The sequence below is a fragment of the Macrobrachium rosenbergii genome, chromosome 47 (assembly GCF_040412425.1).
Source record: "Macrobrachium rosenbergii isolate ZJJX-2024 chromosome 47, ASM4041242v1, whole genome shotgun sequence".
Classification (NCBI taxonomy): Eukaryota; Metazoa; Arthropoda; class Malacostraca; order Decapoda; family Palaemonidae; genus Macrobrachium; species Macrobrachium rosenbergii.
Window position 1 is genome coordinate 10,303,469 of NC_089787.1, and position 13,362 is coordinate 10,316,830.

The following is a 13,362-nucleotide window of genomic DNA, read 5'->3' on the forward strand; positions in this document are numbered from 1 at the left end:
ATAGCTATATATATATATATATATATATATATATATATATATATATATATATATATATATATATATATATATATATATATATATATATATATATATATATATACATCTTCTAAAAAAAATAACAGACACCTCACACGTCTCGAACTGTCAACCTAACTGCTCAGTTCTCCTTGCTGCTGGGAGAATGGCAGCTGCGGATATGGTACGATACATGTACACATTCGTTACTGGGGTCTAAGCGAAGTCAAGCAGGGCAGCCGATCGAGGCTACGGCCTACCCCACCGCCAAATCAAAAGTCCTTCAAAAGAAGGCATCGTGCTTACCCCCATATAAAAATGGGAAAAAGTACGTTAAAACGAAGAAGACTGAATATATTATCATATACATATAATTAGATTATGTAAAGAAGAAAAGAGTTAGTCGAGTCATTTGTGTATTAAGAATATCTGATAACTAAAAATTCAGTCCATTATTGTCACCTGAACTTAGAACCTGAAATTCATTCCATCGTCACTTGAACATCGAGACTGAAATGATATACTGTAGTCCTGGTACATATTCCATTCTATCATAAAGTCCAGATAATGAAATGTTTTTTCTATAATATGATTGTTATGATGATTATGAGTTGTCATATTAACAATCTGCATCCGATTAAATCACGATCAGTTTTGATTAAAACTTTCATTGGACTTTATCAGCGTTTAGAGCTGTTATGTAATTTCTAATTACAAGGAATCGGAAATATTTCGTAATTGACTTTAAAGCGTTTATCAGAGTTCGTATCACTAAAATATGATAAGGGAAAATATAATTATGCATTTGATATCAAGTATACTATTGTATACAATTCAATTTCATTCATAAAAAAACAAAAGCATTTTTCTTCCTTGCAATATTATGTAGTCTGTAATTACAATCATTAATTAAAAGCAATATCAAGGTAGTTGTTGCCTTCTGATTTCGACAGAAAAATATTAGTTTTCACCTCGAAATGTTGAGTATAACAAACAAGGCACTGGCTTTATCTTGAAAAGCATCTGATTAATGTAGAACGCTTAATTAACATTTTCCTAACTAATGCTCCTGACTGCCTACCTCTCAAACAGTATATACGAGAGTATCTCAAAGCTTCAGAGTCTGAAAGGGATAAGTAATGTGACCTTAACATCATTAGCCTTTGATATTAACGCGTTTATTTGTGGACGGGTGTGTCGTCAGACTATTGTCTTCGAAACAAGAGAGAATTCATCCTTTTGTGGCAAATGAGGCCTTTGCCTCACCTCAGCTGAGTCACCGACTCTTCTTGCTCGGTGTTTGGTGAGGCACAGGGATATGCTAATTAGGCATAATAGACTATAAAAAGAAAAAAATAATATAAAAAGGAGATGGAAAATGAAAGATACACAATAAATACATACATACATTCGTACATACATACGTACACACATGCACACAAACATCGACACACGTGTGTGTGTGTGTGTGTCAGTAGAGAGAGAGAGAGAGAGAGAGAGAGAGAGAGAGAGAGAGAGAGAGAGAGAGAGAGAGAGAGAGAGAGAGAAATTTTTGGTCAGCATTTTCGAGTTCAAAGACAGATAACTCGACCTCATGATTTTTGAAGAATGCTCAGAATATATCAAATATGTATAACAGAGAAAAAACAGACAAAAAAAAAGAATTATTCCTCTTGGAACAATAAAGGAAGGAGATAAAAAAAATATTGGATAAAAACTGAATGGGAGAAAATAAAGAACGCAGAACAGCAGAGCAGAAAAAGGGGAAGAGGAAAACCAAATAACAGCATAACAAAGAGAGAGGAATCCGTGGAGAGGAGAAATCTTCGACTTTCTCCAGTGAAGAAGAAAATTCGGATCTTCGTGCATGTATGACCTCGCTTTCTAAAAGAAAGGGAAGAGAGATTTGCCTTTCACTTTTTCTTCTTTTCTCTGGGAAAATAGTCTGATTTCGTTGGTGTTTTGGTATTGGTGTTATTTGTTTGTCATCTACTTCCTAAATCTGACTTGGTCAGGTTTTACAATTAGGAATTAGAAATTTATCTATATTTCGTCCGTCGTCGTGAAAATGGTTAATGAATGATAATAGATGTAACACACACACACACACACACACACACACACACACATATATATATATATATATATATATATATTATATATATATATATATATATATATATATATATATATATATATATATATAGATAGATATATATATATATATAGGAGATATATATATATATATATATATATATATATATATATATATATATATATATATATATATATATATATATATATATATACATACAGACACACAGACAAGAAGGCACTAAAGCAGACAGCTTGGTATATGGTTTTCCTTTCTTCATCAGGGCCTACGTTTCGAGATCCTTGTCTCATCCTCAAGGCTAAAAATACAAAGTAAAATACACAAATACAGCAGGAAATGTTAGTATGTATGTACAAATAAATTATGAAGAAGTAAAACATCAATACAAAAGGTAAACCTAAAATAAAATTGTTAAAAAAGGGAAAGAACTAGAATATTTCAAATAACAGACCCTATTTCTCGAAGTTCAGTTGCTGTATGGAAAAAACAGTAAACATAAGGTAGGGTGTGGTTTAGGCTATATGCAGGGGCGTGGAGGAGGAACAATTGTTCAAAGAGGGAACAAGCCTCTTGATCACTAACGATTCAAGAATAGGGAGGTGGTGTTCGTGTTGGCTGGTTAGTATAATCTTAAAATCATTACAATTTATTTTACCTTTGCACTGTTTTATGTGATTTCTAATATTTGATGTTTCAGGATCTGACAACTTGCACGCAGTGCGAAAGCCAACGCCAATATGTGCACTACATCTGACTCTAAGCAGTCGGCGTGTGATACCACGTATGTCTGACTATGGCATTGACAGCAATTTTTAAACAAATGAACAGCGGAATGCATTAAATGGGGTAGATTTTCTTTGAGACGAAACGTACCACCAATAGTTCTTGGAAAGAGTTTTCCAAGAGAGGGACTATGCATTTTGCGATTTTGTAGTTGGGTGTAGTATGTGAAGAAAGGATTGGCCTCATGGGTACGTTCTCTTTATGTATTTTGGGGAGGCCATACATGATACCATAAGAAGACCCAGTGACGAAAAGCTCATCACAAGTGGTTTGAGTAATAATCTGTTTGTTTTTTAAAGATCTTAGAAAACGATTTATTTTGTCCTCTTTCTTTATAAAAGTTTAAAGTCTTTGTTAACAATTTTCTGAAATTTAGAATCACCAGTGAGTGTATTTTGCATTTTCTTTCTGGATATAATCAACTTCATTTAAAATAACTGTAAAGGTAATGGTACAGTTGTTATATATATATATATATATATATATATATATATATATAATATATATATATATATATATATATATATATATATATATATATATAAATATATATATAGATATATATATATATATATATATGTATAAATAATGATATATATCATATATATATATATATATATATATATATATATATATATATATTTATATATATATATATATTTATATATATATATATATATATATATATATATATATATATATAATATATATATATATATATATATATATATATATATATATATATATATATACATATATATATATATTATATATATATATATATATATATATATATATATATATATATATATATATATATATATATATATATATATATATATATATATATATATATAACTGCAGCTAACAGCCTTTCTTTCTTCCTTCCCGCCATTACACTCAGGTGACTTCTGTGCAAGTTTTCAATCCTCCAAGAAAGTCTTTATCCCCGGGACACGTGACGGCGTCAGAAGCGTGAAAGAAAAAGAGAAAGTAAAAAGAAAGCTCAAACTTTGCATTCCAGCGAAGAGTCTGGAAGGAGGAATCCTTATTTGTGGGGATTTCGCTTCCAGACTCTGAAGGATTCCTCCTGATGGGATTTGAAGTCGGGTTACAATGCAGGACTTCACCCAGCCCCAAGCGACGACAGGTCATAGATCAAACAAGAAAGATTTTGGGGTGTGGTTGGGGAGGGTAGATGGGGTTGGGGATGATGGGGATGGGCATGGGCAGGTACAAGTTCCTCCACTTCCGGGAATCCTATTTTCCAAAGATCTGATTCTGTGATGTAAGAACACTTGAGGTTTTATGGCGTTGCATCTCAAGAGTTACTGGGAGGTGTTCTAGCTCTCTCTCTCTCTCTCTCTCTCTCTCTCTCAAATCTCTATTGTGATGAGTTAAGAAGGCTATACAAATTCATGCATGAACCACTTCATTACATTTTTAACTTTTAAGATCAACAAGTGTGGTCGTGCCATTGTGCCGTTATTTTAAGTAACCAAAAATCCATTTGTTTATTCCTTTATTAATTTATCTATGTAAATATAGATTAAATGGGCATTATCAGCAAGAACAGGTGTAAGTACAACATGTTAATAAGAGTCCTGCTGTGGACCTTCTGGACCCTTCCAAACCGCCTTAGGCGATGGGCATGTGATACTGCAGAATCTTGCCGGCTTTTCAAACTGGCCTTATGCCAGCACGGGCTTAAAATGTAGACCTAAAAGTAACGTCATTTGGGATGACGTAAATACAGGAATTTGCCTTCGCGGAATATATGTTCTTTTTGTTGGGTTCAAAATGTGTGGGAAGGTGATGAGTCAATTCAGGAAAAAATATTTGCGGAAAATTGCCAGTGGGGTAGGAGGAGGAGGAGGAGGAGGAGGAGGAGGAGGAGACCTTCGAGCTGATAGGTGATTTCAGGAAGATGTGACAAAAAAAAAAATAAAAGTTAACTGTTTTGATACTTATTTGGTTAGTGGAAGGTGACGTCACTGATATTTCAAAAGATATTTGACAATTGGGTCTGGACCTCTCTCCCCTGTCTCTCTCTCTCTCTCTCTCTCTCTCTCTCTCTCTCTCTTAGGCAGATTTATTGTGCATTCATTACTGGTCGTGTCTAAGTCCAACAGGGAATTACAGCTTTGATCTACAGCTTTAGTTCATTCTACTGTTGAATTAAATATATTTATCTATCCATACATACATACATATCTATCTTATATATATATATATATATATATATATATATATATATATTATATATATAGAACGTCATTTGGGATATATATATATATAATATATATATATGGAATAATTTATATATCATAATATATAATGATAATATTTTTTTTTTTGTATACAAAGCCGAGACAATCCAGTTCAAAAACTGATACACAAGATAAAAATATCCACACAGTTGTTGAAGGTGTAAAAATAGTGTTCTTAATAATCAGGAAGAAAAAATATTTGCATACAAAATTTCAGCTTGAACCTTTAGGGCAGAAGTAGGAGAAGAAATACGGAAAAGGAGGAGGAGGAGGCATTGAGAGGAGGAGGGAAAGAACACTGAGGAGGAGGAAAAGGGGGGGGGAAGGGGGTGAAATAAAGAGGAGACCACAGTTTTTGAGGTCGCTGGAGATGAATAGGAAACTCCCGAGCTTTCCAGTTCAGCCCTGATAGAAGGGGTGAGAAAGGGTAACAAAAAAAAATGACAATATTAAGTTAATCCATAGTTTTGGATCACTGTGAATAGAGAGACTCCTGATGCCCTTCAAGTCTAAGTTCAGTAGGAAATGTGTGAGAAGTCAAAAATGCTGAAGCAACTATCTTAACAGGAATAGGGGAGAGAGAGAGTTTATCGGTTATCATTCAGAGATTTCTGGGCAGCGCCGGGTTGGTCAGCTAATAATAAAATAATAATAATAATAATAATAATACAGATTCTGCAGATGACACTTAATAAGTGCAAAATCAGAGAATAAGCATAAAGCAGCGACCCCAGTGCGAAGGAGATAACGCCATTTATGGAACAGACGCCTCATTATCCCATCTTTCCACATTTTAGATCTTCTTCTTGCCTCACTGCTTAGGATGCATTGGATAAGCGAACTGCTGCTGTTTCCCAGTCGGGTGGTAATGAGAGAGAGAGAGAGAGAGAGAGAGAGAGAGAGAGAGAGAGAGAGAGAGAGAGAGAGAGAGAGAAATTATTAATTTTTCCGAAACAACTAAAGATGGATAATTTTTATGTACGACACCAAAGATAAAGAACTGCTCTTTAGTGAGGTCAAGTGAGTCGAATTATTGCATTGTAAATGAAAGGACAGATATATAGTGTTACCATAAACAGATTTCTTTATCATCTTATTTTCTTCCTCCTCTTCTAATTAATAGGATGAACGATTTTGCTCATTTGAAAATACTCTATTTTCCCTTGTCGGACTGGAACTCAAGCAATAAAGTTCCAAGAAAAAAAAGTGATCATAGAAAACGGGAATTCTGGCGAGCTTTACTGTATTCTGTCCTGAGTCTCATGGTGACATTTGTTTATGGATGTCTGTCTGTTGACAAATATCTTTTGTGGATGTCGGTGAATATACGGATATGGATTGTGAGGGATGCAAACTGTCGAGATAATTATTGTCAATAAAGTACAGGGATTGTAAAGAACTCTGTAGCAGCGCAGGTAACGTGAAGTCCAGTTAGGTTATATTTGAATTATGATTTAATAAACGATGCCAGAGTTTTTTTTTTTTTTTTTTAGATGGCAGTTCAGCAGCCTGACTAAAGCGGTCGAGCTCAAACTTCATCGTCGGTAATGCTGTAAGGTATGAAATAGAGTAGCATGATTAGTGTGGACCTTCGGACTCTGACCAACCGACAAAGACGGGAGTTGAAAAGTGAGCAGGCATTGGTGAATCTGAAGATGTTATGAGATAGTTTGGAAAATTTTAATATATCTTTTATATCTTTTAATATTGTTGGATAATAATAATAATAATAATAATAATAATAATAATAATAATAATAATAATAATAATAATAATAATTAATTATTATTTATTATTATTATTGAATCCTCAAGTGACAAAGGCCTGAAGGGAGAAAGCTACCAGACAGGAATAGCATTAAACACATAGATTTGATTTTGATAAAAAACTAATATTTTATAAAACACCAAGAGATGAAGGACACGATCAGGCAAGAATATATGCAGAGTCTAAGGCGATAAACATTTTTTTAGTAATCAGATAAATTTTAAGTTTGAACTCCGCAGCAATATTAACTAGAAAACGCATGACAATAAACAAAGCACTTCAAGGGCAAATACAGACAGACTATATAACACGAAAAATTAGGAGAGGACTACTGTTTGTCAACATCGAGAGTAGAGCACTGGGGTAATGACGAGTGGCTAAGAGTGCATGGGAAGAAAACTGATAAAAGTAGACGAAGACCCAGAAATATACAGAGAAATTTCAAAAACAGAACAGAAATGGCATGTTCAATGCACGGACAGTACATGAGACAGACAAAAGAACTGGCCAGCAATGAAACATGGCAATGGCTACAGAGGGGAGAACTGAGAAGGAAACAGAAGGAATGCTAACTTTGAGCCAGATTTGTCCGAAGAACAATAGATGGAAATAACATCTCCTCTATGCGGGAAGTGCAATATGAAAGACGAGACCATAAACCAAATAGCAAGAGAATGTCCGAGAGAGAACCAGTACAAAAAGAGGCATGATTCAGTCAAAGTTCCACTGGAAATGAAACACCAGCTAGTTTGCAGTAATTTGTGGATTAACACCAACCTGAGGGAGTGATAACGACGAAGGAGGAAAATCCTTCAGAACAGATTTTGAATAGTCAAGACGTGATATTGATTGACAAAAGAGGAAAGTATCACTTTGATGTCCCAATCCATCGAGTAGATGAGAAAGAAAGAGAAAAATTGATAAGTATCAAGACCTGAAAATCGAAATAAGAAGGCTATGGAATATGCCAGTGGAAATTGTACCCATAATCATAAGAACACAGGGCACGATCCCAAGATTCCTGAAAAGTTATCTAGGAAAACTAAATGCCGAAGTAGCTCCTGGACTCATGCAGAAAAGTGTGCTACTAGAAACGGAGCACATTGTGAGAAAAGTGATGGACCCCTAAGGAGGCAGGATGCAACCCGGAACCCCACACTATCAAAACCACCCAGTCGAATAGGATGACTGTGATTGAAAAAAATAAACAATAATAATAATAATAATAATAATAATAATAATAATAATAATAATAATAATAATAATAATAATAATCCTCAATTAGCAGGGCCTGTTGCACTTAGTTTAAGACTGATTTGATTTTGAGATAAGATTTTCATCATTGGCCATAATTCGTTACTTTTTCATTTACAAATTTTATTTGGAAATTAACGATTATAACGTTCAAGTAAATATTCCTTGTTCGAAAAATCTTTGTTTTCACATACTTCAGCTCTTATAAAAATGATTATTTAAAGAAAATTCATTCGAAAGTCTGTACATTAATCCTAGGAAGCAAGAAAACACTCTCTCTCTCTCTCTTCCAATGTTTCTCTCTTTCTCCTTCTCTCTCTCTAGTTTGACTTTTCTCTTCTCTCTCTCATTAGCGTCCCATGACTTTGTTATAGGTTAAATCATTATCCAGAATGGTAAACAAATGCTATAGAGAGAGAGAGAGAGAGAGAGAGAGAGAGAGAGAGAGAGAGAGAGAGAGAGAGAGAGAGAGAGAGAAATTATATTTGTTCCACTGAAATGAAACGAATGCATTGCCTCATGCAAGGATTATTCCGAATTTTGAAGATCAAGAAAATGATATCCTTTGCAAGACAGGAAAGTGTCTTTCCTCGTGAGGGGAAAGAGAAGGGGATTCACGCCTCCTCATGTCGCCCCGAACCCGGATACAAGAGATGGGTTGAATTGGGGTTCATCCTTTTCCTTTTTGGCACAAACCAAAAATAGCCTCAGAAAATATCTGAAGAAGATGACCAGAGAACAAGAGAAGAGACCATCCATGTTTTAGAGAGAGAGAGAGAGAGAGAGAGAGAGAGAGATGGAGAATCAGAAGGAGAGAGAGAGAGAATATTTGATAGAGTTTGTCATTTCCATACACAGAACAGATTAAGAACTTACATGTGTCTCTATGTTTGAGTTTTTAAGTTTTATGCAAACACAGATCTGACCAACAGCAGTCGTCTGACCATCCCGCATGCGCAGATCGTCCTGACTTCTCCCAGAAGAGAGAGAGAGAGAGAGAGAGAGAGAGAGAGAGAGAGAGAGAGAGAGAGAGAGAGAGAGAGAGAACTGTTAGCCAAACTTCTCTCTTCCCTATTTCACTCTCCAAGGAGTTTTTTCCTCCAGATGGGAAATAATGCCTTTCCTTCTACTGATGAGAAAAAGTTAGACGAGGAAACAGAGAGCTTTTTTTTTTTTTTTTTTTTGTCTTTACCTTAAATTGGAGGAGGGCCGAAGGAGGGACTTTATGAGAAGAGGCGCTCTGTCCTGAAGGGAGGTCACCAGCCGAGATGGAATAATCAGAAGGACCAGTCTCATTTAACAAGAATTACATCCTCTGATCCCTCGGGAATGGTGGCCCTACAGGCTGAGTCTACGTAGTCCTCCTCCTCCCCCTCCTCTGTTTGAATCTATAGAAAGAGAGCTTTCGAAAACCTGTATGATTCTATAGAAAGAGCTTTCGAAAATCTATATGATTCTATAGAGATAGCTTTAGAAAATCTATGTGATTCTATAGAGATAGGTTTAGAAAATCTAAATAATTCTATTCAGAGCTTTCAAAAATCCGCACGATTCTATAGAGAGCTCTTTTAAAAGAATCCCTACAGATTCTCTTATTCTAAAATAGATATATTCGTACAGTTGGATGTCCGTGGACTGTTTCCTCCATTTTAAGACTCATGCTACTCAGGATATTTTCTAATCATCTTTATTATTATAAAGAGTAAAAGAGAAAGGAGGTGGGATTTGTTATAAAAAATAAAAATCATAAAGTTTTCATACATAGAGCAAAAACTAACGATAAACAAGATTGTTTCTCAAACAGATGATCTCTGTATGATAAAGTGTATCATACCGTTTGCTGATAGCCTACGTATAATAAGCTCTGTGTTTACTTAAGCGTCGTTTAGCCCGGGACTACATCTCTCACTACTAGACGTAAAGTCCCTTTAGACTGTATGTGTGTGTGTGTACAAAAAGCAGCAGTAATATAATAACCAACTCATATAAAGACCGAATAATTTCATTGGCAGTTTCTCAGCTACGTGAAATCATTAAACCTCCGATATTTGCGAAAGCCTCCGATAACGCTGGCAAAATAGAAGCCACGCATGCGCGACATCTGGGAGGTTTTTCGCCGGCGGAGACTAAGATTAGATGAATGGGAGATTGCCTCTGCATGGGACGCTGCTATAATGGAACTGATGGACTCATTTTCTGAAGACAATTTGCATTATCTGCTGAAGAGCACCATTTAGGCAGAGATGAATTATCCCTTTTTATGGGATGAGGTTGTGGAGGATAATTGACATCTCTCCTTGAGAGTTTTTGTTTTTGCGGGATTTTGAGTTAGAATTTTTCATTAAAACGTAACACACACACACACACACACACACACACACTAGAAATGGGTATAACTGTTTGGAGTATCGTTTTTCTATTTGAAATCTTGAAATTCATCATTGAAAAAATTTCCTTGTTTGAGTGATTTTCCAGTTATTCAAACCAAGCTTAGTTTTATATCTTTTAAAATCTGGCGACAAAGAATGACAATCAGCTTTTGAAGTTGCTGGAGAATGATTACTAAGGAATCTGAACCTCATCAGGAACAGCCCAACAAGCGCTGTAGTGTACATCTTTTTCACAACCTGAATAGGGGCAAAACACCAACACATGAAATTATATTTATACTAGCAAAGTACAATCCAAAGGAAGTCCACACTCGAGAAAAAATAAGTATTTGCAAAAAAATTGTAACTCTTACCATCAATAAAACATGCCACTCGTACAGAAACATAATGGATTAAAAGTAATACAATTCAATGAATTACAGTAGCCATTAAAAACTAGGTCTGAGCAGTATGTTTTATTGATGGTAACGTAATTAAAGTTTTTCTAGATATTTATTCTAGAGTGTGAACTTCCTTGGATTGCACGTCACTAGTATATAATACAGTTCCATGTGTTGCAGTTTTTCCTCTTTTATTTTGAAAATGGCTTAATGTTTGAAACTGAAAACGTTCCTATGGAATTCTTCTCTAGAGCGCTTGTTTGACTGTTCCTGATGAAGAATTGACAATGATTAATTTAACCTAAACATCATCGTAATTCTGATATCATATCTGCAGTAGTATGTATTGCTTTCAACATAAATGATTTACGAGGTAACAAATACGAAAAAAGAACATTCTACACAGCAAAGAACCCAGACGTTTATTTTGACTTCCGAAGCAAGCGACCTTCTTCAGCCCTGTCACAAAAACACATCCGACATTTCCAGAGGCGAAAAATTTCTCAATGGAGGACGAAATGGGAAAAATAGTGGCCCTGGCCATGTTGTGGTCCCTCAGATGAACGGAAACAGATGCTTTTAATGAAATGTAGAAAAATTTTTGTTTTTAATCTTTCTTGATAAGACAAATTTCAGTTATAAATTTTATTTTCGCTCTGGAACATCAACGGTTGGTTACAACTCAAAAACTGCGTCCAAGTTTCTTAGGAACAATCGAGTTTTCTGTACAGCGCATAATCAAGGCCACCGAAAATAGATCTATCTTTAGGTGGTCTCGATATAATGTTGTATGAGCCGCGGCCCATGAAACTCTCAGCTGGCCTTGGTGGCCTGCGTTGCTGCATTACCATAAGCACGATTATGGCTAACTTAACCTTAAATAAAATAAAAACTACTGAGGCTAGAGGGCTGAAATTTGGTATATTTGATGATTGGAGGGTGAATAATCAACATTCCTATTTGCAGCCCTCTAGCGTCAGTATTTTTTAAGATCTGAGGGCGGACAGAAAAAAGTGCGGACAGACAGACAAAGCCAGCACAATAGTTTTCTTTTCAGAAAACAAAAAGTTGAGTTTTACATTTACATTTTCTTTTTGTCCTTTATGAATAGAAACTTATATTTCAATTGAAAGAACTCTTTAGGTGCTAAAGACTGTGTTTTATTGTAAGAGAAAACAGCAGAATCTGCACCTACAACATCCTCGACTTTGTTTAGAGATGACTGAGGTTCTGTCTGAGAAAGAAACACTTTGCTATATTTGTATATCATAAGGATCTCTCGTGAATTATACAACACAACCAATAAAAAACACGAAAAGTATTTGAAAGTAATTCAACTAGATGTTCACAAGTCACAAGTAAGAAGCATAAGAATTATTATTATTATTATTATTATTATTATTATTATTATTATTTATTATTATTATTATTATTATTTAGTTGAAAAACAATGGCATTCTGTATGGCATTGAGCTTTATGTTGCCTTCTCAACTTGACGTGCAAGTTTCTTCGTTTCAGCAGGTGAATTATAGAGCAGTTGTCTGAAGTTCATTTATTATCCAGCGCTTCAGTAGTCGTTCTACCCTTGAAAAGATTTGAATGTCACCAGGGTACATAAAGGAGTATTTACCCAACAGGTTTACAAAAGAAGGGATGATTTTTCATTGGTCGGTCATAATCTGAGCTCTCCTTTGGCTTCGAGTCTGTCTGACCAATGCAGGCCTTGATTGGCTGGAGCCAGGAGCTTTGCTCACAGCTCAGGGAGGAGGGTGGCTCTGTCTTTGTCTCAGGGTGCGCCCTCGTTCTCCTGACGGTGGTCGGCAGGAGGAGGGTTTCTTGAGTAATATTTAACGTAGGTTTCACCGTAGAATGGAGAGGCCTCCTTATAATGGAGGCAGCGGTGGTAAAAGTCGCCATCGAGTATTCTGGTATTCCTTACGATCTGTTGGCTTTTAGGGGCGTTGCCATGTTCCTCATGCAGATGGACGGTGATCCTCTTAGAAAGGAGAGTCATTGTCATAACAATGTAAGAATGGTGGCATCCATTCTTGGGGCACAGTATTTGGTAGATGACTCCTTTCCTCTTCATGGGATTGCTGCTGATGGAGGGGCTGTCCTTCATGAGGTACTGGCCAGTCCTCCGATCCTTATAATAGACCATAATGCCAACCACCGTGTCTACTTTGGCAGGAGATTACATTGAATTGAATTGAATATAAAATTTAGGCCAAAGGCCAAGCACTGGGATCTATGAGGTCATTCAGTGCTGAAACGGAAATTGACAGTATAAGCTTTGAAAGGTGTAACAGGAGGAAAACCTAGCAGTCACACTACGAATCCATTGTCAGGAGAGGGTGGAAAGTAAGATGCAAGAAAGAGAATA